Here is a 24,773-nt window from a genome sequence, read left to right on the forward strand (position 1 = left end):
GCAGGCATCAACAGCTCAGAAATAAAGGAATGGAGAGAGATGAACCCTGGCAGCTCTAATCAAAAACTGTAGTGTGCTCTATCCATTTCAGACAAAGCAGACTTCGGGACAGTTACAACATCAGATAAAGAGGGAGACTGCCTAATGGGTACACACTGACGAATGCTCCCAGAGGACAACAGTGCTAACAATTTTTCCAACAGCAGAATATTTATTTTAATTTTTTATTTTTATTTATTTATTTATTTTTTGTGGAACTGGGGATTGAATTCAGACCCTTGCACTTACCAGGGAAGCGCTTATTCTACTGAGCCATCTCCCCGGCCCAAGCAGAATATTAAAATAGGTGACTCAAAAATGGATAGAACTGAAAAAAAAGGAATAAACAAACCGGTCACTGCTGGGGATTTTAGCTCTCACAGTGAAGCAATCAATAGGCAAGGTAAAGAATCAGTAAGGATGTGGTGGGCCTAACATAGCAATCTATGGCAAAGATGTATAGATGAAGGCAACATAGTGCTTAGGGGCCTGTTGATCGGCTTTCTGTCACTGTGACAAAACACCTGAGACAGATAGTTGAAAAAGAGCAAAGGTTTATTTTGGCTCACAGTTCAGAGGACTCAGTCTCTGATTCTTGGTCCGGATGCTCTGGGCCTGTGGTGGGCAAAATACTTATATTTCCTAGGAGGTTTTATCATCTTTAAGCCTCAAGATCTAATTTCCTTCTACTAACCCCCCTCCTACAGGTTCCACCACCTCCTAATAGCGCCACAGCTGGGACTAAGCTTTTGGCACATGGCTTTGGGAAACACTTCCATTCAAAACTGAAGAGGGGAGCATGTTGTTAAATGTACACATACTTTAGAAGTACCTGAGATCACCAGAAATAAGGAAAGTCTGAGGGGCTGTCACTCAACAGGAGCACAAGGAGACAGAACATGAGGGAGGTCAGAGGAGAGCTAAGGCCTGGATGGCCTCTTCTGTGGGCACAACAAGGAAAGGCATCATGGAGAGATGATGGGATGCTGCAGGTTGTAAGAAAAGTTTACCTGGCTGAGATTAAGTAGCCTACCTGAACAAGAATTAATGAATATTGGAAGGCAGATGGATCTTCTGTCATTTTAATTGCTTGTACCCGTGTCTGGGTTACTGAAGCAGGGTAAACCAAAGGCTCAGGGCTCCTCTACCTGCTAGAGGCAAGAGGCCCCTGGCTACCCACGTGTTAAACTAGCTCTGTGTCTCTTTGTCATTATCCCCATTGGCCCTGGATCAGAGAAAAATCTAGCAGCAGGACTAGGTCCCTGCAAGTGGTGCCCTGGGTGAAGAAAGCTCGGGAGAGAGGGCTGGTTCCCCATACTGGCCTCTGGACAGAGAAAGGGGCCTGGGATGGGGAAGTAGACCAGTCGGGTCTCTACAAGGATGACTAAAGGTAGCATCAGATCCTGAAAGAGAAAAAGGGAAATTTGGTAAAACTTCAATTTGCTTGTAGATTTTTGACACATGGGCTTTTTTTTTTTTTTTTTTTTAATGCATTTAGCACAGGGGATACAGGGAAAGGGCTTTAGTTAATAATGACAAATCAGTACTATCCATCAATTGGAATAAGTCTACCAATGCTAATGTAAAATAGTACACAATGAGGGCTAATAACTGGAAACCGAGTGTGGAGTTTTTCAGTGCTGCATTAGCTCCATGGTGCTTCTGATCACCTAGAAGTGCTTCATAAAGCACACTTCACGCAATGTCTGGAAGACAATATTCTCAGAACTTCAGATGAGAGCCAGCTAGATGAGGGGACATTTGGAGAGGATTAAGTGACATATTGAATACCAGCACTAAGAATATTTTCAAGCTCTTTTTAAATAAAATAGACAAAAACTCCTGTAGTTACTAAGAGTCTTCAAATATTATCTGAAGTAAGGGAAATTCAATGAGTTCATTAAGGTTAAGTGGATGAGTTAAGAAATGCTACAAATTTGTAATAAAAACTATACCATAATATTAATCATTGCGTTAGTTTATAAGTACTGTAATTTAAAATCTACAGTAAAGTTGGGTTATGATGTATCAGGATGACAAGCATAGAAAGGGAGGGATGGGAAGAGAAGGAAGACCCTGCTGCATAAGTGAAGACCCCCTTCATTAATTAACTACAGGGTCCCCCAAAAAAATATATATATTAGGAAAATAAAGCTTGTGTAAATATTTTAATACTGACTTTATTGAGACAGCAGGAGATTAATACGAGTTACCTTTGGTCTCTATGATTGCAAGAGGAGCTCAGAGTGGTGGCCATTCATTCCTAGACATTTATTAGTATGGAGACCTGCTGAAGTGTGTATACATTTTTTGCATACACGGATACAAATGAAAGGATTAACATGATATGGTTTAGGCTCACCTAAGTAATCCTGGGAGTATAAATTAGGTTATTTCTTAGCTCTCAAGCCAGAAAAACAAGCAAATCTCTACTACTGGTATAAATGAAAGAAGAATATTAATGGAAAATACAAAATGACAAAGGATTAATAGATGTAGTAATAACAAATTTAAAAATACCCCAAGTGACCACAAATCAAATTAAAAAGCAAAAAAAAAAATGTGCTTTCATATTTTGAACAAAAGAAATAAAAGTTTCTGTCACTGCGCTACCGTAACTCTTTGACTGTGGCAATGTGACATTTATGCTAGAACGGAGGTCTACCAGTTAGCTGTATTGGTAAATGTTTTCTAGATTAGCCTGAAAGTTCTTTGAATGTACCAGTTATGTTTTTCTATCAAGTTTTTAAGTGGAGATTTGTCATTAAGAGAAAAATAGGAGCAAAGGGGTGTTAGTTGTATATCCAAGTCCTGCAACCTCCCACTCACGCCCTGTTACCTAATAAACACAATTTTTCTCTAGAGTATTGCATGCACAGGTAAGATACAGCAATCCTCGGGGATATAAATTAACTTGAGAAATTCGTTGCATCTTGACTTTACACATCAAAATAAAAGACATGTGACCAAAAAACCCCTAAATCTGAAATATAACAGTATGATCTTGCTTATAAAGTTTAAAAAAAGAAATTCAGACCTCAGTTGGGCTCATGAAGTAGTACATAGTGGAAAGAAACACAGTTCAACCAGCACCCAGCCCTGGTGAAAGGACAGTAGTTTTCTCACAGAATGACCTTGTCTACAAAGGCCATCATGTATCTGCAGTCATCAGCACCATGGAAGCCAAGGATGACAAAAAAGGACTAAGGTTTAACTGCATTCAGAGACTGCGGGCTACCGGAAGTGAGGTGGGGAGTCAGCGTCGGGGCAGTCTTAGTGGTGCGGCGTGGTAGGGGCTGGGAAGGGCATCAGCCACTGTCCCCCAAGTCTCCAGATGACTGGCCTAAGATCCAAGAGTCGCAGGGACAGAGGACAGTCCTAAAGCACCCCCAAACTCTGGACCCAGGGCAGCATTACAGCCTGCTGGCTGAGCACCCTCCCAACTCTGACACCAGCCCAGCAAGGACGTCTGTGCCAGGTCTCAGCGGTGCCGGGAGGGAACACTAGACCGGTTTCCCACCAGCCTTAAGGGAGCAGAATCAGCTTTAAGTTACAGGAGGGAGCCAGGTGTGGGGTGAGGAGGGAGCCATCTACGCACAGCAGGAGAATGAAACTTCAGACTGTGTGTGCCACTTACCCATGGTAACAGCACTCTCTTTAATTGTCTTTCTTATCTCTGACTGAGCAGCCGCGTCCTCGCTCTAGACAAGCTCAGATAGCCAAGTTCAACCTGCTTTGAACTCGCGTTTCAGTCTCACTCTCTCTACATTTGTTTTCTAGGACTGTCAAAGCAAAGCATCACAGACTGGGGAACCTAGGTGAGAAAAAGTCGTCTTCTCACAATGCCAGAGGTCAGAAGTCCAGAAGCTGGGTGCTTCCGAGGTGGGTCCTTCGGAGCCCTCTGTCCTTGCCCTGCAGGAAGGAGCCTGCGTGTCCGTGTCCTAGTAGGTTAGAGTCTACCCTGATGACCTTATTTCACTTGAACTCTTCAAAGACCTGTCTCCAAATACAGTCACAGGTGGAGGTCCTAGAGGGTCAAAACTTGAACATACAAATTCGAGGAGGGTACAGTTCAGCTCGTAATACCCTCCCTTTCCCAGTGAGGATTTAAAAGGTCTTGGGAAAGGGGAGAACGTGACCTGGTTCTGGGGCGCCACGACCTCCAGTGTTAGGGACTCGGAATGGCAGCAGAGGTATGTTACCTAAGGACCAGCAGTGCTTGGTGTTCTCTGATGGTTTATATTTTTTCCTTGCTTGCTTGCTTGCTTGCTTGCTTGCTTGCTTGCTTGCTTGCTTTTTACCCTCTTCAGAAAGGGGTCCCTGGAAGTGCTTGGGAGGTACGGTAAACACCCATCCTCTCTAGCCCAGCCTCCCTGACCCCCCCCCCCCACGTTGGATCCCCTACTTTCTCCACCAGCCTCTTTACCCCGGCAAAGCCTCAGAGCTCCTCAAGTATGGAGGCCCATCCCCCAGTCATGCAGCCTTCTTTCAAGGCACTGGGCAGGGGGACTGGAACCTAACTACTTTCTTTTTATTTATTTATTTATTTGCAGAACCGGGGATTGAACTCAGACCCTTGCGCTTGCCAGGGAAGCGCTTATTCTACTGAGTCATCTCCCCGGCTACTTTCTATTTCCTAGCCAAGCTTACTGGGCTCTTCTCTGGAGGGTGCTCCACTGCTGTGCTTGCTTGGCCCAGGCAGACATTTAGCTAATGAGAAGAAGAAGAGTTAACACAGATCTTAAAGGAGCCACGAGAGATGTCTGACCCGAGCCCATCACCTCTTTAGAACATACACATTTGATTTTACTCCTGCACTTTGGGTTTTGAAAGCAAACCCCAAGAACAAGGGCAAAGCTCTACTCTCCCTCCCTTCACCCCAAAGTCATCACAGCTTGGGGCACAGTCGGCCTAGCATTGTTCATTATTGCAGTGAGGAATGTGATGCTTGGAAGTCCAGAGGAGTTGATTAGGAAGAGACCCCTGGTGGGGATGGGCACCAGCATCCAGTGAGAACCACAGCCAGTGCCCTCCAGCCAGGATTCCAGAGTCTCTCCCTTTCCTTTTCTCTTACTAGAACTCAGGTTGGTGTTTTAAGTGACAACAAATGCTTTGTGCTCATTTTGCTGGATGTAGCAGTGGAATATTGAGCATTTGGGAGGCTTCTGGTGCCATTTTACGTGACAAAAGTACGTGTGTTTATTTATTTTTTCAATGTATTTGGTACAGGGTCTTGCTGCACAGCTCGGACTGGTGGTGATCCTCCTGTCTCAGCCTCTTCAGCGCTGGGACTACAGGCATGCAGCACCATGCCCAGTCTCAGTGTCCAGCTCAGTTCACCCAGGAGTGGGGCTGGACTGGCATGTGGCACCAGGGATGGAATCCCACTCCCTGCACTTGCCTACACAGGCGCTTAGTCCGCTGAGCTGTCTTGCCAGCCCCATGTGTTCATTATTAAAAGTGGGCTTTAGATCCTCAAGAAAACTCAGATAAGTCTTGTTTCTGTTCTCCTAAAAATAATGGGCTTTAGAGGAAACTTTGGAGACAGCATCACACGGCAGGAAAAGTCCTACAGTGTGTTTGGGTTTTAGAAGACCTTACCACCCCTCATCTTTTGTGCTCAACTGGGAGATAGTGAAAAGGAATCTAATCAGGAAAATGCCTGTTGTTCCACCCAGCTGCTACAAGCCATGTCATGACCATTATCTACTTGAAGAGCACTTCAGAGCCACGTGCCAGACAACACTGGAAATGGCCACATGTCCTAGATCAGAGTGGTAGCGCTAACAGCGAGCCAGGTACTCACTGTTCACACCCTGGAGTCTGGAGGTCAAGGCCAGGTAGGCTGTGATGGACAGTGCTTCAGAGCAGCCTCTTGTGAAAGGGCTTTGGCTGTTCAGTGCCGGCATCTGCAGCGCGATGGGCCAGGGAGGGCATGAGTGACTTATGAGGCCAAGGCGTCTCGGTTCTGCGTGCACCGCAGTGGCCTTTCTGCCCTGAAAGGAACATAAAATTCAAAAGGTCTGAAAGGTCTCTTACAGAATAATATATACCTTATGTTGAGACAGGCTGTGTCACACTGAACATGGCCAGAGGCTTGATCATCACCAGATCAGACTTCCTAGTTCAGGGCTTTGGTTTTCTGGCCCACATTGTTGGGGCTGAGTATGGTGGCTCCTGAGGTGCAGGGGGTAAAGGCCTGCACCGCAGCAGGTGGTACTGGGCAGCGGTGGGACCTTCAAAAGCCAGAGCCTAGAAAGCTCCTCTTCAATGGGTCCTTGAAGATGACTGTGGGACCTGGAGTCTGGAGGCCAAGCCCAGATAGCCTTTGTTGGGGGATGTTAGAGCAGCCCCCCACTAAAGGGCTTAATAGGGCAGAGGGAGAAAGAAGGAGAGGAGCTTTGCAAACTTGCTGCCCATCGGAATCCCCTGAGGTACTGCTTAAATATGGCTCCTGCTCCTGTTGGGGTGGAGCCTGGGAGCTTGTGCTCCTCACAGGTCTCCAGCCCATGCTTGTACCTCTGGTCGGGGATTCATTCTTCAAAGCCTGCTGTCATCTGTATTTCTTCCTAGGATTTGGGATTGCTGCTGTGAACGAGACCAAGAAGGTGTGTGGACTCTTGGAAAGACACAGCCCCCAGAGAGCTCTAAAGAGCATGGAAGGGAAAGGCTTGGCAGTGACAACCCTGGAGCCCTGCTAGGCCCCTCCAATCTCGCAGCACAGCCCTGGGCATCTGCTCTGAGGCTGACCACCGAAGTTGGGGGTTGTCTAGGCTTGTTCTGGGGCAGAAGCGAAGCACAGGGGATACTGGGGCAATCCACACCCCTGGCTATTGACGTTCATCTCTAACTTCACAAATGAGTCCTCTGCGAGGTGTCTGCTCCTGCGGATTTGCTCAGTGGCTCAGGACCCACATGTGGTTGCACAAATTCAGGGAGTGGTACCGCTAGTGGCACCAATCTGTGTACCAGTAGATAGATCCCAAGCTTGGCCACACCTGAGAATCAGCTGTTACAATTCAGATACCTGGGCACCCCACCACACACAAGAAATTTTGCTTTGGTAGTTTTAGGTGGTACCTGTGAATTTTGGTTTTTAGTAACCTTTTATTCGCTATCTCTGCTGTCTCTTTGGGACCACACTTTTTATTCTAAAAGTTAGTGAAACCTCTGGTAAGGTCTCAAGATTTAAATGAATCAGATTTCAGGTTTGTAGAAAACTGAAATACTAATGGTATATTATTAAGATGACTGGAATTTCTCATGCTTACAAGTGACCATGGCTTAATTCCTAAACTGATCTTGCAATCTTTTCTAGTCCATTCATCCAGCCTTTGAAATTTGGCTCCGCAAGTTCCTCATTACCTTTCGTCTTGGGGGCTGGGGAGATGGCTCAGTAGAATAAGCACTTCCCTGGCAAGCTCAAGGACCTGAGTTCAATCCCTGGTTTCACCAAAAAAAAAAAAAAAAAAAAAAAAAAAGACTTTCGTCTTGATGAAGAGTTTGGTTTTTGTTTGTGTTGTGCAGTGGTAGAAATAGTGATCCAAGCACAATTTCTCACATCACACAGCTATTGTCACACAAAAACTTTGTTCTTAGTTTCACAACGCTGAAAGAAGGGTGGAATAACATGAACACATCTTATAGTGAGCTCTCTCAAAAGAGGAGAAACACTAACCAAAGAGAGAGTTCTAAAATTATTAAAGTTCCGTCGATCAGTCAGGATGGAAGCAGGTCTGTGTGGAGAGGGAAACTGAGTTAAAGGTTGTTGTGGACTGTTATATTCATTAACAGAGGAAGGTGGGTTGGCCACCTGGGAGATTCCAGATGATATTTGAGGTCTTGCAGTCCTGCCATGCTGGGGATAGTCCAGTGTTGATGAGAAGGTGGCATCAGAGCTCCTAAGCTATGGGGGGTCACCCTGTTGTGATAATAGCTACTGAGGTATTTGTTGGTCATGTTCCTGAGCTGATCTGTACCTTGAAGTCCAGAAGTCCAGGTCAGTAACATGTGTGGGGAAGAGAGGTCTGGTAATAGGTTTGGAAGCTCTGCCTCAGACTGACTTCTACTCCTAAAGAGAAAAGGAATTTACTCTTACATAGAGATTATTATTCACATAGAAAATCATGTAATCTGGTTATAGAATCACTATGAAGCGACATAAATTGCTTTGCTGTATTGCTTTCGAAGTCTTTAACATATGATTAGGCTAGATGTTCCTAAATCCTAGATTTGACATACAGTCAACCTCAGGCAGCCCAAATGTACCTTCAGCAGCTCATCTTCTGCTCTAGTTCATCAGCCATGGCCAACTCTGAATCCCTCACAGCCCACACATCTGGGCCTGACTGAAGAGCACCTGCTGGCCAGGTGTGGTGGCGTATGACTGTAGTCCCCAACTCTGGGGAGGCCAAGCAGGATGATTATAAATTTAAGGCCAATGTGGACAACTTAGCAATACTCTGCATCAAAATAAAATTTAAGAGGGGCTGGAAATGTATCTCCATGGTATAGCACTTGCTTAGCATGCACAAGGCCCCAGGTCTGATACCCAGCATTCATTAAAATAAAACAAAGACCACCTGCTTTCTACCTTGGTGCAGTGGTTCACTCTGCCTCTCTCCCTGGACCCTAGTGTCTGCCTGGCTGAGCAGGAGGCCTGTGTGGTCTTCAAGAACCAGAAGACATCCTATCTACTAGAAGCCCAAGACCAAGCTGTCTCCCACACCCTGGCTCTTGTGTCAGAAACAGTGGCTTTGAGTGCCCTCTCTACCTCTCCTGCTCTGTCTTGCCTTGCAATGCCCTCCTCTGCACCATGACTCAGCAGGAAAACCCTCACCAAATGCAAAGCAGATGCAGGAGCTTGGACTTCCTGGCCTCCAGAACTGCAAACCAAATGAACTTCTATTCTTTTTAAGTCACCCAGTCTCAAGAATTTTGTTCAAGCAACAGAAAACTGACTAAGACCTGAGTCATAGGTGCTTGCCCAGCCAATCAGCCCAATAAGCATAAGACACAGATGAGATCTCAGCAGAGATCAGTCAAGTTGACTCCGTATATCAGGAGGATCCTGACTCATGAGTTTAATAAAAGCAGTGGTTGTTTTAAGCCATGGGATTTTGTTACACATCAAGTGCCAATTAGTACAGCTTACATAACATTTGATTAAATGTATTTATTTGCATGTCTGCCTTTTCCATGGGGAGCACCTTAAAAGCGAGGATCATGTTTGTGTTTTGTTCATCGTCGGACCCTTTGCATCTACCTCTGGGAATAGGACATAGAAGAAACTCAGTAAGTTCACTATGTGTTAAAATGTGTGACCATAAAGATATTTAAATCTATTAGCTGCCTACTATTGAGGCTGGTTTATTACTGCAAGAATGAAAGACAGCACGTAATACTATATATGTTCCTCCTCAATTTCCTCTTTCTTATAAAAGATCCAAGAATTTGAGAAAAAATAGTTTGGGTTTTGGATTTCATTTTGGTGTCCTGCACCACTTTATTAAGGACTCTGACATCAGCAGCCAGGCTGTCATAGAAAAGCAGCACTGTCACTGGCTAAGGAAGCACATTCCTCTTCTCGCATTCTCTGGACCCTGGGACACTTCCCTATCTGAATGAGCTCTTCCTCCTCGGCTCACACGTCCTCAGGATGGACCACTGATCTTGACTCAGGTCAAGCTGCCCCATGGAGCCCTGAGGCTCTGTGTACCACAGACCAAAGTGGCCTTTTTACACCAGATCACAACACCTGGCTCCAGGCCCCACCACGACTCCAGTCAAGCCCTTGGCTGCTGTTGAGGATGAGGGGAGGACATTCCATTTATGGCTTTCTCAGCCTCACTGGCCGTCTCAGTTACTCTTGTTGCTGGGAAGAATACCCACCTGACTCTCAAAATTAAGGAAGGAAAGGTTTATTTAGTTCACAGTTACTGGAGGTTTCCGTCCATACTCAGCTGGCTCCAAGGCAAAGTGGCACACGACAGAGGACAGCAGTTCATGGTAGAGGAAGGAAGCAAAACAGCAAGAGAAAAAGGGAGGAGGGAGGAGTAACAGCAACAATGGCAGCAGACAGCAAGTCTGTCTGCCTTATGTTGCATTCAGGCTAGCCGACCCAGGCCGGGTGCAGCACTTGCACCCATAATCCCAGCACTGGGTCATGAATAAATCACAAAGTCTAGAAGTCCAGCCTGTGACTGCATGAGGCTTTGGGAGGAAAACTAGACACAAACCATAACACTAACCTAAGAGCAGAAGTCAGAGTGATAGATCTTTGTTTTGAAGGAGTCACTTTTATCGTAAGCCCTGAGGAGAAACACTATGTTGTTTTGATTTATACACAAATTAGATTTAAGAATATTGAGAAAAGCTTCCAATTTTGACATGATTATTTCAAATGTTTTCTTCTCTCACAAAGGTAGCTAAATGCATTCTTTATTGAATCTCCACAATGCTAGAACAAAAGAATAGAGAACATTAAAGTAATTTTCCTAGCAGAGTGGGAACATACAGCACAGTGGTGGACGTGGTTTCCTGTGAATGTGTGGAGGGAGTGTTTCTTTGCATGGGTTTGGCAGCCTTGTCTACAGTGTTTGACGTGGGGAGACAGCTAGGTCACATTCATCTCAGACACTGAATTTGTGAGGCAGCCAAAACACTTCCACAGTGAACTGCCTGCTCCTCACTCTTGCCTCCACACATCAGCCTCAGTCTCCCAGCCACAAAGGCTCACACTGCCAACCACAAATTTCACCTCTCCAGACAGCTTTCATGTTCACCTAACTGCTAGCCCTTTCTTGAAACCAATGGCACAAACATTAGGTGTCGGGTGACACCTGATTCAGGGCTTCTCAGGACCAGGGCTCAGGTGCAATCACCCCACAGGTCTTTCTAACAGGAGTTTCTCTTTCTCTTTCTTTCTTTCTTTCTTTCTTTCTTTCTTTCTTTCTTTCTTTCTTTCTTTCTTTCTTTTTTCTGTGTATTTAGGACAGGGTCTAAAGGGTCTTACTACATAGTTTGGACTTGTAGTGATTCTCCTGCTTTCAGCCTCCCAAGTGCTGGGATTACAGGCACGCACCACCACCACGGCCAGTCTCAATTGCTTTCTCAGCATGCCCTGCAGGTGGGCAATCATGCAGGGGATTGAATCTCAGCCACTACACTTTGCCTAAGCCGGCACTTTAGTCAGCTGAGCTATCAGGCTGGCCCAGGAGTTTCACTTTCTCAAGTGCAAGAAGTGGGACCCTGTGCCGTGAAGGACCCTGGGCTAAGAGCATCTAGGGAGCGAATCACAAGGGCTTTAAGTATTTGTTAGGATCCTCATCTTCACTGGCAGATACTGGCTGTCTAGTTAATAACACATATCTTCCACTTTCAGTTTGTACCAGTCCTCTGACTCCAGCACAAAACCTTCCTGTTTTCTGTAATTCATATGATCATAACACATCAACAATCATGCTTAATTATAACTGTGCCATCCAATCCAGGAACCACCAACCATTTTTTTTTTATTTAAGTTCAATTTTAAGTTAAATAGGGCAAAAAGTTGACCGGCCATCGCTCAAGGACTTCATGGCCATCAGGGATGGTATTGACTGGATAGGGCATTACAGATATAGAACAATTTCCTCTCTGTGGGAAGTCCTACTGAGTAGCATTGCTCTGTATCTTCTAAGCAAATAAGGATCTACAGGGAGCTGTTAACAAAGTATTGGCAGAGAAGAAGGGCGAAGGCACCATGCAGTGTCACCCAATGATCAGGATTTCCATGAGTGCTATGATCAGTGACAGGACCCAGTGCTCCAACTAGCAGAGGCAATACTGGAAGCAAAATAGCTCCTCTGCCCTCTACATTTTATGTTACAAAGCTAACATGAACCCAGCTGGCATGGGAGTTGGGGAAATGGGACATGTAGTTTTCAGTCTTCCAGCTGAAGAGGTGAAAACAAGATCGTAGGGAGCCTGTGTAAGAACAGAGCACAGCGAGCTTCTCCTGGCCCTGCTCATGGTCCGGGAAGGGTAGATTTGTAATCCTATGGAAAAGTTATCAGTATTCCAGTGAGTGAACTCCTGTCTACCACTCGCAGTGTGACACATGGTGAAAACAAAGACACTAAGGCCCATTGGTAGTTATGGGGAGCCAAGGAGGTCCTAAGTCCAGCCAGAGTGAAGGCTAACTGGAGAAAAGGCCTTAACCCAGGACCATACCCAGGCTTTATTAATTTGTGAAGAGGGGAGTGGCTCAGGAAAGAGTGATTATAATTGTGGTGAGAAGTTCATGAATATGGAGAGCTGGACTAGGTAAGATGCCCGAGAATACCTCTGCAGTAGACAGAGAAGGGTATGCAGAGAGAATCATCTGCATGGCACAATTCCAGCTGGGATCTAAGGTTTTGGGGGTGGCGCTTCAGTTCTGATGTGTGAATTTGTATCCTTTGGGAAGGCATAACCTTGTATCTCAAGGCTCTATTCCAGCCAACGCCGTGCATCATAGCTCCCTCCCATCCAGTGTACACACGCTTTTTGGGATCTATGAGGTGGAGTTACACTGACCTGTCACCTTGCTTCAGAGACTACACATCAGCACCCTGGCTCGACCAATTTACATTGCTTATAGTGGATTGAGGAGATAAGGACAAGTCTTAGCCAGCTCTGTACACATCAATACATGGAATAGGGCCAGATTTAGCCAAAATGGAGACAATTGCTTGTTGTGGTTTGGGGTTTTTTCAAGGGGAACAATGTAATACAGGACATGTTTTATAATTTTATAATGAATCACCCAAGAATCACAAACAAGTACAGGAAATCTGTCCACACACTAAATACTAAAGAATCCAGCTGAGGGCCTAGAGCTCATAACGATGCCTCCCACAAGTCCTACTAGAGGCCTGGAGCCCACAACAAAGTTTCATGCAGCCCTGCTTCAGAGGTCTGTGCTGGGAAGGCCCAAAGGTCAGTGGTGGAAGCTAGGAAGTCTGTGCCAGTGGGACCTGTGCTAGCAGGCTGAGGGATCTGAACTGGAGCTAGGAAGCAATGCTCAAGGTAAGCACCAGAGCTCCCCCAAAAGTACCTCAGCCATCCCCAGCAACAGTGAGGTCCTGAGCTCCTCCAGGGATGCCGAAAGCCAAGTTTCCATCAGGAAAGCCAATGCGACAAGCTTCATGAGCCTGAGCAGTGCACCATCTTCCCCTTTGGAGCCAGGAATCAGTGCTCAAGATGAGGACCAGAGCTTCTCCAAAGTTCAGTGAGAAAGCCAGCATGACACGGTCCTCCAGCAGAGTAGCCCAAGAGAACTAGCAGCTTCCAACAGCTTCTCCAAACAGCATCCCAAACAGCATTTCAGCAGCTTCTCTGGTTCTGCCCTTACGCTGCTGGCAGCAGTCCTCAGGTGGGCCTCCTGCACCCAGCACCACGTGAGTGTAATAAATTTGCCACCAATTAGAAATCCACTACATTCCTCTTCTTTCACAGAGAGTCACCCAGGTGGCCCCCATAGCAGAGAACATCAAGCACACTGGTGTTTTGTAGTTTGCTACCATATTTCTATGTGTATTTATTTTTGTTTGTCCTCAGAATTTACTGTGCATCCAAAATTTGAATATTTGTGTTCAATTTGGACAATTGTCAGCATCATCTCTTTGAATCTTTTTGCCCTGCCCTGAAATAAAGAGCCTAACCACATGGTTTATATTTGGTGGCTGGTTACTTTTAAGCCACAGTTTCCTTCTTCCCCTCCTGCTTCACACCAAAACAAGCTCAGGGGAAGACCTGATTCTTCCCTTCCTAACAGCAGCAGGAGGTTCACAACTATTCACAGGAAACCTCACTGTACCCCACATTCTAATTCCCCTCAAATCCCCAAATAGCCTCCTATCCCTGTTCTTACAAATCATTTTCTTTCCCAGACCTGCTGGAGAAATCCTGCCCTGCTGACCCTGAGTGCCTCATTATGTGAGTTCCAACCTTTCATACCAACCTGTTGTGTACATAGGTGTAAGCATCAGCCTCATTGTTTGAACCAAAGTTTGGGGTAGGGTCTACCCTGATTCTGGGGGTGCCCATGACACCCCTCTTTCGATTTTCCCTTGAACTAAGTGTGAGATGTATTTTGGCCTTTTCATTCTTTTCTCTATAGCTCTTAATATCTTTTTAAGCTTCTTTGTATCATCCTTGACAACTTCTCAGCCCTTCTGATTTGTAGACTCTCTCCTCACCTAAGTTAATATACTTAATATGTTCAGAGAGCTTTTAAATTTTCAAAATTATATTTTTACTCCAAGAAGTTTGATTCTTTTTCAAGTATATAGGATCAATTTTATAATTACTTCACTTTGAAATTTTCATGTTTTTATTTCAAGCTCCTATCTTGTCATCAATGTCTTAATTAGCTGAAATTTTCAAAGTCTAATCTTCTTACTCTGTGTTGAAGGCTAAGAGGAAAATCCTTTTATCTTTCAGTAGAATTCACATCTGCAGACTGTGATTTAGGTCAGTTGCATGTATTAGAGTCAAAATTTTATACAGTTAATGTGAACCATTTAATGTGAGATTTTAGGATAAAATTTAATTTGTTCAACTCCTTTGTATAAAATGGCAAAGTATGTGCCGTATACACATATACACATTCTACCATACATCCATCTCTAGATGACTTGTACTGCATAATATAGTGTAAAGGCTATGTAAATAGTTGTGTCAATCAATTCAAACTCAGAAACCACAAGAGTGAAAAACCTCATGTTCTTTCTGAAAATTGCAATGCAAGAAAACACGGATTTAGACAGCTCTGAATGAGTGCTCCTAAGAAACAAGTCAGGTTACACAGGACTGCTAAAGGGAAAGAGAATCCCACAAGCACGTGACAATAAAGGTGATCGGTGCAGAGACCACAGCCTTCCACGGGGCTGTGCATGGCTGGGTGAACAAGATCAATTATCAGGACTCTCCCTGGGTATCGGGTTCATTTGTCATTTGTGACAGTTACAGCTGTGAACTCCGGTAAAAAGTGTGAATGGCTTCGCAGGCCTTGACCCTGTTCAAACATTCTCATTCCTGGGTTATTTTCATGCAGTCCCTGTGAGAGTCCCCTCAGGTAGCAGCAGTCTAGTACCACCTCAGCTCACCAATGTTTCTGTCAGTGAACAATTTAGATTTGCAGACAAACGTTGGACAAGATCTTGCTTTCGTCAGTGAACTCTGCATCGAGCAATAAATGCTAATGCAGCTGATGTTCCCAGGATTGCAGAAGGAATTAGGTTCATGAACTGAGGTGTCACTAGGAGCACATGACCTGGACCCCAAAGGTCCTCCACCTCCATTATGAAAGCTGCCCTTCATTGATTTTCTTCCCTATTTCACTCTTTTTCCATAGGCAATTTTTTCCAAATGTTATCTATTCACCATTGGTTGACTCTATGGACACAAAGGCCTGACTCTATGCATCTGTTTTTTTCTACTACACTCTTTGTATTATCTTTCCATTGATGAACCCTGTGATTCTGAAAGGATGTTTTTAACCAAAGAGACTGGCTCAGTCCTTCACTCCTCCAAATGATGTTGGCCTGATATAGTGTTGATGGGTCTGAAGAATAGTTGATGTCCTGGCAGAGAACTGTAACATTTTAGTGAGCATCAAAAGCATTTTCTACCAGGCTAAAACAGGCCCCCAGGAAGGGAATAAGTATTCTCATGGGACTCCTGTTACATAGTTTGCCTAGGAGAGAGCTATAAAAGAACAAGCCTGGCCTCGCCCTGCTCTTCTGGGCTCCTTCCACCATGTGAACGCTTCATCTCAAATTCCCAACATGGTGCCACCCACCCCCATCAGACTCCCGCTAGAGCTGATCAGAACCAAAACCATGTTGTGTCAACTTCCCGCCTCCAAAACTGGAAGCCAAATAAACCTGTTTTCTTTAAAAAATACCTAGCTTCAAGGATTTTATTGTAGCAATGGAAAACAGGCCACTACTGCCAGGCAGCACCTTGTCTTGTTTTCTGCTAGAATAAGTCCTTGGAGCCTCCAGAAGTAGTCAGCCTGCCTTAGGTCAGGGGTGTCCTTTCAGGAAGCACTTGTCCATGGTAAGGACAATGGTGTGAGTGTCAAGTATCCTGGCATCATTTTATGCATTTTGTAATAGTATGGTTGGAATCCAGGACCTTGGAACTGAACTATATCTCAGCTCGTTTTTTCTTTTACTTCAAGACAGAGTCTCACTAAGTTGCCCAGGCACGACTCAAGCTTGCAATCCTCCTGCCATAGCCTTCCAGTCACTGGGACCAGAGGCCTGTGCCACCACAGCTGGCTCTAACATAATTTGATATCAAGCACTTGGACCTTAAACTCAGCCTAAGACTGGCCTTCTTTTCTCCAGATATATGATCTGCCCCATAGTTTTATTTTAAACAGCAGGAAATGGGGATGGTTTAAGTCAATGTGGGACTCACTAACTCGGATTTTCTTTGTGTCACCTTCTCCTAGAACCTTCCTGGAGCCAACTGGAAATTTAAACCACACAGTAATTTTTCTTAAGTCTCAAACAAAGGGAAGCCTTGTTACCCTGATCTGATAGCTTGTTTTTGCCTTCAAGACATTGTGACTTGAAATGGGTGGAGTGTCCCCTGACTTCCAGGGACCTCAGCCAAGTGTTTGTCCTTCTGACAATCAAGTGAGACACTGCCGTGTGTGCTTAAGGAATGACAGCACTCCTGGCTTCTCATAGTCCCCTAGTTATGTTGCTTAATGTGTGTATATTTTTGTATTTTTTAAAATTTTTTTATTTTTGTATTCTATAGTTTAAGGAGAAAGGCAGTGCAGAATAAGATTCAAATTATAAGCGCCATTGTTCAAAGCGCCAGTGACTGTGTTAACTCTTTGAAGGCTCTATAGTGCCCCTTGAGGTAGGCACGATTACTGGCATCTCCATATTTAAAATGGGGAGACTGGGGAGAACAGAGAAGCTCAGTACCTTGTACAAGATTGCACTACTAGTGAGAGTCTGAGCCAAAATATGAGCCCCAGTGTCGCGGGCCCAGAACCAGAGGTCAAATCATGCATCTGTTTTGGTAGGAGAGATTGCTGCTGGGTGGAAAGTGACACCCTGGGCTTCTAAGAGAATCTCATTTAGGTTCTGCTCATTTATTTGAGGAGAGCCCTCGAGAATGGGTATGGTGGAAAAGCATGTATGAGTGATTTTATGTATGCTTCTACGCAGAGTAAGTGTTCTGGAAAGTGTATGAGAAATTGATATTGCAGTTATGTCCAGGAAATAGGAGAAGGAAAGAAGCTTGCTGTTACTCTTTCTGTGTCACTTATGTTTTTAAGTCTAACCATGCCTTTAAAGTGTGACAGGCACTGTTGGCAATAAGGCTGCCCTTCCTTCAGAAGTCTGCCTCAGGTGTGTGTCACATGCCCGCCTACTTAGTTCACTGCCTACCTGGCTACAATTAGTGTCCAAGAGCAGATACCAGTAGAGAAATTTTCTAAGCCTAAGGAGCACAGAGTAACCATAGGAATGCTCTGTGGATGTTCTCTCTTGTTTGAATGTGAAATTTTCTGTACTTCTGTCTCTTATGAGATTTGGAGCAGTTTGAAACATTTTTCTATTTTTAACTGACTACAGCTACATAGAAGTAGCTTTAGAGCTTTAGGAAAATTATATTACATTTAGTAAAATGTTTCTTGATAAACATTTCTATGGTAAGCATAAGACCATTAATGGTTTATTTATAGGAGTCCCCCCAAGCCTCATGCGCTCATAGGCGGGGTTTGGGGGACATAATTGGATCGTGCATGTGGGACACTGCATTAGTCCACTGATGAGGTTAGCACAGTTCTGGGTGTGGGGAAGGCTGTCACCTATGTGGGTGACACCAACCAAAAGGCTTGTAGCCAGGGTGGAATGAAAGGCTCATCAGGAAGTTTGCTGCTTCCTGTCTGCAGTTCCATGGACCATTTCTCCTCTACCACGTTGGGCTGGATTGAAGCCAGCTGCTATGGACTGAAAACTCTACAAACTGTGAGCTGAAATAGAACTTTTCTCCTTTAATTAGTGGGTATGAGATATTTTGTCCTGCGAACAAGAAGTAACTGAAACAAAGGCAATGCTGTGTACTTAAATCAGCTGCCAAACTGAAACATTACGATTTTAATGCAATTTCTAATAAGTGATGTACAGGTTAATTAATATCCACTTATGAGTTTATTCCAGTCATGCCTTTTGTAACACTTCTATATCTATAAAGTATCAAAGCCTATGAAACATTTGATGAACATGTGTAAGATTATAATGCAGTGGTAGATTATTAGTAAGTGAAGACTCACGAGATGCAGTTTGACCTCAATTTATCAAGCAGGTGGTTGCATTTGTGCTGAGAGAATGGAAGTGAGTTTGGAGGTCATGAGCCTAGGTGGGTAGGAGACTTGTGAAAAGGCCCCCAGGAACAGTGTCTGAAGCTGGAGGGACATGTGGGTCAAGAAAAGGCTTTGTCCACACATGGGAGGTACAGTACAGTCCTGTGTAGTTAAGGTTGGATAAATTCTGATAAACATGTCCCTAGGCAATTTTGTTGTTTTCCTAACATTATACAGGGTGCTTATGAACATCAGGAGGGCGTAGGTCAGTCACTACACAGACAGGTGCCGTGAGCAGACAGGTAAACGGGACACATACGGGGCCTCTACCAGCTAACATGGGGTGCTGCTTAGGCAACTTTCACTATAGGAGTTGAGGCACAGTATAATAAATACACAAACCAGTAACCTGGACATTTATTATAATTATCAAGCCTCATATACAGTACGCACTTTTACATGCCTGGTCATGCGGTAGGTCTGTTCACATCAGCATCATTACAAACACATGAGTGATGTGTTGTGCTATTATGTTGTGATGGTTACAACATCACTAAGTGACAGAAATTTTTCAGTTCTGTTATAATCCCTTAATGCCATCACTATAAATGCGTGACAAAGTGGGCGTTGCCCTTTCTCACAGGCGCAGGCAGGACAGTGGCAAAGCTGGAAGGCCATGGTGTCGATGGCCAGGAGTGCGTGTGCGCTGCTGGAGTTGGTGTGGGAGCCTTGTCAGGGAGCCTCTGATTGTTGTTCCTGTCTCCATTGAAGTTTAAGAGCATCTTCTGAAAATGGGGAGAGAGAGAAGCCAGTGGGACTTTGGGAAGAAGGGAGAAGGCATGAAATAGTTCCCTAGGGCAAAGAGAATGAGTAGACCAGGAAAATGTAGCATGGGGAGCCCACCAGAGGCATGTAATCTAAAATTTTAAAAAGACTAGTCAGATGAATTGCATCTATTTCTATGACCACACTTAGCTGGATTGTGCAGGCCTGGCCTGGGCAAGGGACAGGATGCGTCCATTATCTGTGTATGCTAATTTAACAAAGATTAGTTCGCAAGGAATAAGCCAGTAAATCAGGAAGTCCCCAGAACCAAAAATGATTTAGAGCAACTCTGGGGCTGCCACGTGGTGGGATAACATCCGCAAATGAGAAAAATGAAAGACATGTAGAAAATGGAAGTGAGGATTCTTTAAAGCTTTGTGTTTGACTTATTTGAACCTGGTTTGAATAGTTGGCCATGTCTGGGTTGATTGATCATCAGCTGCTATGATTGGCTGAGACTTGGCCATGTGTCACAAGAGTAGGTTACAACTGATTTACATGTCAAGTGAGGTTACAGTTCACTACCTACAGTGAAAGCTTGAGGGCAAACTTAAGATATCTATGGAGTTTTCTTTAGGCCAAACTTAATGAGTAGGATATACAAGTTTGATGAAGGAATGAGATGGAATCCTACCTCGGGAGTTTCACATTTGAGGATGGTGCCAAATAAAGCTTATATGGTCTTTTTCTCATACTAATTTTTATGCACAAGCTGTGAAGTAGGTGTATAGCGTTGGCTCTGCACAAAGCTGCGTCTCCATGTGTAGTATAAAAGGGCTCATGAGCAGTTCTGCGGGGAGAAGACTATACCAACAAGGTAAGGATCTGTGCTTTGGAAGATACCATACCTTTTTCAGCATTGTTTTACATTTTAAGACATATTCTTTTCACTGATGTTAGGATCAATGAATAAGTGACCTTAAGCACATCAGCTGATAAAGTTGAGGTAAAGGCAATGATTTTCCCCAAGAGCAAAGGACAGTGAAGAGACAACTTGGAAGCCACTAAGGGCTTATTGGTTGCTACGGTGACTGGGCAGAGATGGAGTAATGCTAGCATTCACGGGCACAGGCCAGAATGCCACATGTCCTAGAAAAGTCCTGAACTTGCACAAAGCTGTAAAACCTGCTTATATTTAAGCATAAATTTTTGTTCAGTTTGAACAGAATTTTTCTAGAAATATGCAAAATTTCCAGGGAAAATAGCTTTCTTTTACATTGAGGAGGAATTGTACTTGGTTTGGAAATTTACCAAGTTTTTCACTATTTCAGAAACCAAGTCACTCTGCCTGTGATATTTCAGTTACCAAGGCAACACTTGGGATTAGTCCACATTAATATCAGTTGAACTCACAGTAATTTCACCTATTTTTAGTCAAATATGCTTTGTTAGCTCTCATGTCAAAAGGTCAGAAATAAAGGAAAATTTTTTTTCATTACAAATCTGTGTCATCTCCTAACTACTTGGCTATGTTTGCTCATGTAGTTGCACTGGAGAATTTTCATGTTTAAAATATATTATCCTTTTTTGTAGGTAAGTCCTTACATTATTGAAAATCATGCTATTTGTGATTTCATCTATTGTATCAACTTTATTTCAGAGTAGGAGGAAGGGCACTCCTCGTGTGAGTTAATGAGGGGCTTGAGATCTGGCAGAGTGGAAACACACAGGAGACACGATGGTCACCCTAGGGCTGAAAGGCGGAGCATTCTGGGAGCTACGTGTACAGTGCTCTGGAGCAAAAGCGGGTCCTCCACTCAGGAAGCACTGTGAAGAGACGGACAAGGTGGCCGGAGCGTAGCACGGAGGATGCCCCAGACGCGATGATGACAGAGTCAAGGGCTGCCACCACAGGGCCCTAGAGGGTTGTCAGTAAGCGGGGCCCACACAGAGCCAGTGAGAAGCCACTGGCAGGTTCACACAGGAGAAAGATCGCATTTTCACCGAGTGCTCAGAACATGGCTGCTGCAGCAGTTCCTCAGGCTGGAGCTGTGCAGGAATGTAGGAATGAGATGACGGTTTGGTTCAGGGGACAAGCAGTAGGGACGCTGAAAGGTACATGCTCAGCACAGGTCCAGGCTTTTCCTTGAATATTTTTAATCCATGATTGGTTCATGTAAGGCCAACTGTATGTCCTAATTATACCTGCTTTTTTTTCTACTTGAAATTATATACTGTCATGCCAAATGCTTACAGGAGTCTCCATGACCATCTTTAAAGATGATACAGAATTCCAGTGAATCCAAATGTGGCCTGAAGGCCACCACTGCTGGAACCACCAGACAGCTAGCCAAGGGGTAGGGGATGAGCGCCACACCACACCTGCACAACCCATTGGCTCTGGGAGTTGGATCCAAAAATCTGCATAATTCACTATTTCCAAGTAATTGTGATATTCTGTGATCCACTCCCTGCAACGTCTAGAAAACCTTAACTAGTAAGCCATCAATGAGATCAAGTGTGCCCCATCTTTCCATTTTGATTGCTTTCCTAGGAAGTGATTGCCGACTTCCAATCCCCAGGTAGCCTGCTAGGAAAGAAGCCTCTCCCCAATCACTGTTTAGCAGACTTTCTTTCCCAGTATGTGCCTCCCACGGAGGGTTCAATGGCGTTCAAGTCTCCAAAGCTCCCAGATGTTTTCACGCCAGACATCACCTGCGCCTCCCGTCCTCACCTGCCCACCTCTTAGGGACCAACTTCCAGCTGCTCTCAAAGCAGGGAGAAGCCAACAGCACTACAATCATCTCTAATCATACCCCAGCACACTTTTGTCTCATTTCATTGCATTTGTTTAAGGACAAGTAAACCAGCGGCAGGAGGCACTGAGAAGAAAACCAGGGCAGAGGGACCCAGTTTTTCACTAACTGAAAAAACGCAAACAAATCTTGTGATGATGGTGCCTTAGGAGCAACCACACACACATCTGGAATATGAATTCTGGTTTCCTTGGCAGTAGCTGTGGAGCCTCGCATTTACTGATGGCCCATTTAAAGAGCACAAATTATAACTGCTCTTTTAACCGCTGCCACTCCGCTGCATCTTCACATATGGGCTTTCTGTCTTATGACAGTTTGAGATGAGCTTGCTAAGTGGATTTGCAGTCTGTTTCCCCAAGAGAAGGGACCTGGGCTAATGGCATCATTTTTCTACACAGGATTCTGTAATGCAAAGACTCACAGTCACTAAGTTTTAATGCCAGCTGCAGCAGTTTCCCGGCAATTTGTGCAGGAGTCATTAACGCGAGGCATTTTGCCTAGAAAATTGCTAGTATAAAGAAACAATAATGTCCTGCATAGTCACGCATCACGGGAGAGTCCTGGTGAGGCATGTCTGAGCCACATTTCCACAGGTGCTTGAGCTAAATGCTGAGCAGTTTCTACTACTTGCCTGTTAAGAAACCTACACACTGTGCATAAACTGAGCCTTTGTCGTTCTGTTTTATTAATCCATTCATCATTTATAAGGGGTCATGAACAGCTAACCCAGAAGGGAGAAAGGGAAGTCGTAGAAAGTGGGCACTGATAGGAAGGGCCGGCAGGCCAAGCCCAAGTCTTCCATCTCTGCCAGGAGCAAACGTGTGCAAAACTATCAAGCAAATTGACTTTGTTAGAGGCATCCATCCGCAAGGAGTCAGAAACAAAATCTGGTAAAAGCCATCCCAAAACCTTGCACAAAAAATATGTTAATTAGTGGGAATAAAGTTCCACACTAAAGTGGTCTACAATGAAAACAAAACCCACTACCACTAAGGGAAAGCTAAGGCTGAGGGTGTGTTTACTGACATATCTATGTGGCTTGGACTTGTTTCTGGGTGTGGCAACCTCTGGTCATCTCTGGTCAGCAATGACTGGCAGGGGTGCTGCAATCCACCCTGGCACAGGGATCTGACTGTATTTGCAGGGACTGAGAGCACAAGGTCGTAGGAAAGTCATGGTAGGGCTGTGTGTGGCAGAGGCATTTGAATAGTTTTAGAAGAAACAGGGCTTGACTTGTACTAGCAAGGGTTAGTCTGTGGAAACAGGTTAGACAATTAAGAAAAGGATTGTATTTTTCTGGGTGTGTGGTATCTGTAGAATTTGTCCGCTTTTACAGATCAGAAATTTGTAACTTTCAGTTTAAACAATCTTGCCTAATTTTAAATGCATGATTTTGCGTTCTTTTCTTAAAGATCTTCAAGACTGAATTTGCTTCAGGCCCCCACAAAATTTTCTTCACTACTAAACAGAATTTAATAGAGGACTCTCATTTCCACCCTGCCTCTACCCCTTTATCTTCTCCATTTGTTTCCTTTTTTTTCTGTGATTCTTCTTGCAAAATTAAGCATACAATAGACGCATATATTTTATTTAACTTTTTATTTTATGCCAAAGGCCCCGTGCTTTGAAGCATTATTCTTATTCCAAAAAGTAGCTGAGCCTATTACTTTTTAAAATTTGCCTTTTGGTTGTGAATAACAGTCACTTAAGTCTTTTTCCATTTTTAAAGTTTAAAAATCACCCGTATTTTCTAGCACTTTTAGTTCTCTTTTTAAGCTTTGACGTACACCTGGCTGTACTGGCATACACTTGTAATAATCCCATCAGTTGAGAGGCTGAGGCAGGTGGATCGCCACCGGTTCAAGACCAGCTGGCTACATACTGAGTTCAAGGCCTGTCTGAACTACACAGCAAGATCCTGTCTCACAAAAAACAAAAACCATAGTATAAATTCTTCATAAAGTGAAGTATGTCCCAATTTTCGCTATTTCCATTAAGTGCTCTTCACCGCTCAGTGCAAGGCCACCCGGGGAGCTAATTTGATCCTAATGCTTCTGTGTGTGGGCTCCGGTTCTGGAGTTGCTCTGAGCCTGCTGCACTGTTCTCTGACCCTTCTGTCTATTCCTACATCAATACACCACACTGTCTTACTATCTGGAGGGCTAACTCCTCCCTGTCCCTCTGAATTCTTGCTCCCCGCAGGGGTGCGGCCTCTAGGGCCAGGGCCTGCTTTACTGCCTGCAGACAGCGAACCGGCCCAAGCACCCCGCGGCCTTCTCTGCCGGCCAGACCCGCTGCTCAGCTCCAATCCCGAGGGGGCCTGGCAGCTGCGCTGTAAGTCAAAGTGCGGATTCCTGCTCAGGGCCGCGGATCTAGTGCGCGCGTGAGTCTGCACAGGCTTAAGGTGACAGGGCTTTCTCCCGTGGCGTTGCTTTGCTGGCTGTGCTGGGGTTTGTCCGTGGGCGAGCACCCAAGCACTGAGCTACCCCCGGAAAATCTGGGGAACGAGCTGTCACACCGACGGTGACACGGCGGTGGTTGGAAGTCCAGGTGACTCCCGATCTTTTCAAATCTTAGCGTCGCAGGGCCGAAACACTTTCTCACTTCTACTTCAGGCGGGGCGAGACGTCCCCATGGTTCCGGCTGTCGGCTGGAGAAGTCGCGTCACTATCGGGCACCGCCCTCGGCAGCCCCGCCACGCCCCAGCCGCGGCGGTGCCCAAATAAGGCCGCGCTGGGACCTGGCTCGGCGCGGAGAAGTCCGCGGCCGCCGGAAGCAACCAGCCTCGCGCATAT

Source organism: Octodon degus, unplaced genomic scaffold (assembly GCF_000260255.1).
Source record: "Octodon degus isolate 3935 unplaced genomic scaffold, OctDeg1.0 scaffold00052, whole genome shotgun sequence".
NCBI lineage: Eukaryota > Metazoa > Chordata > Mammalia > Rodentia > Octodontidae > Octodon > Octodon degus.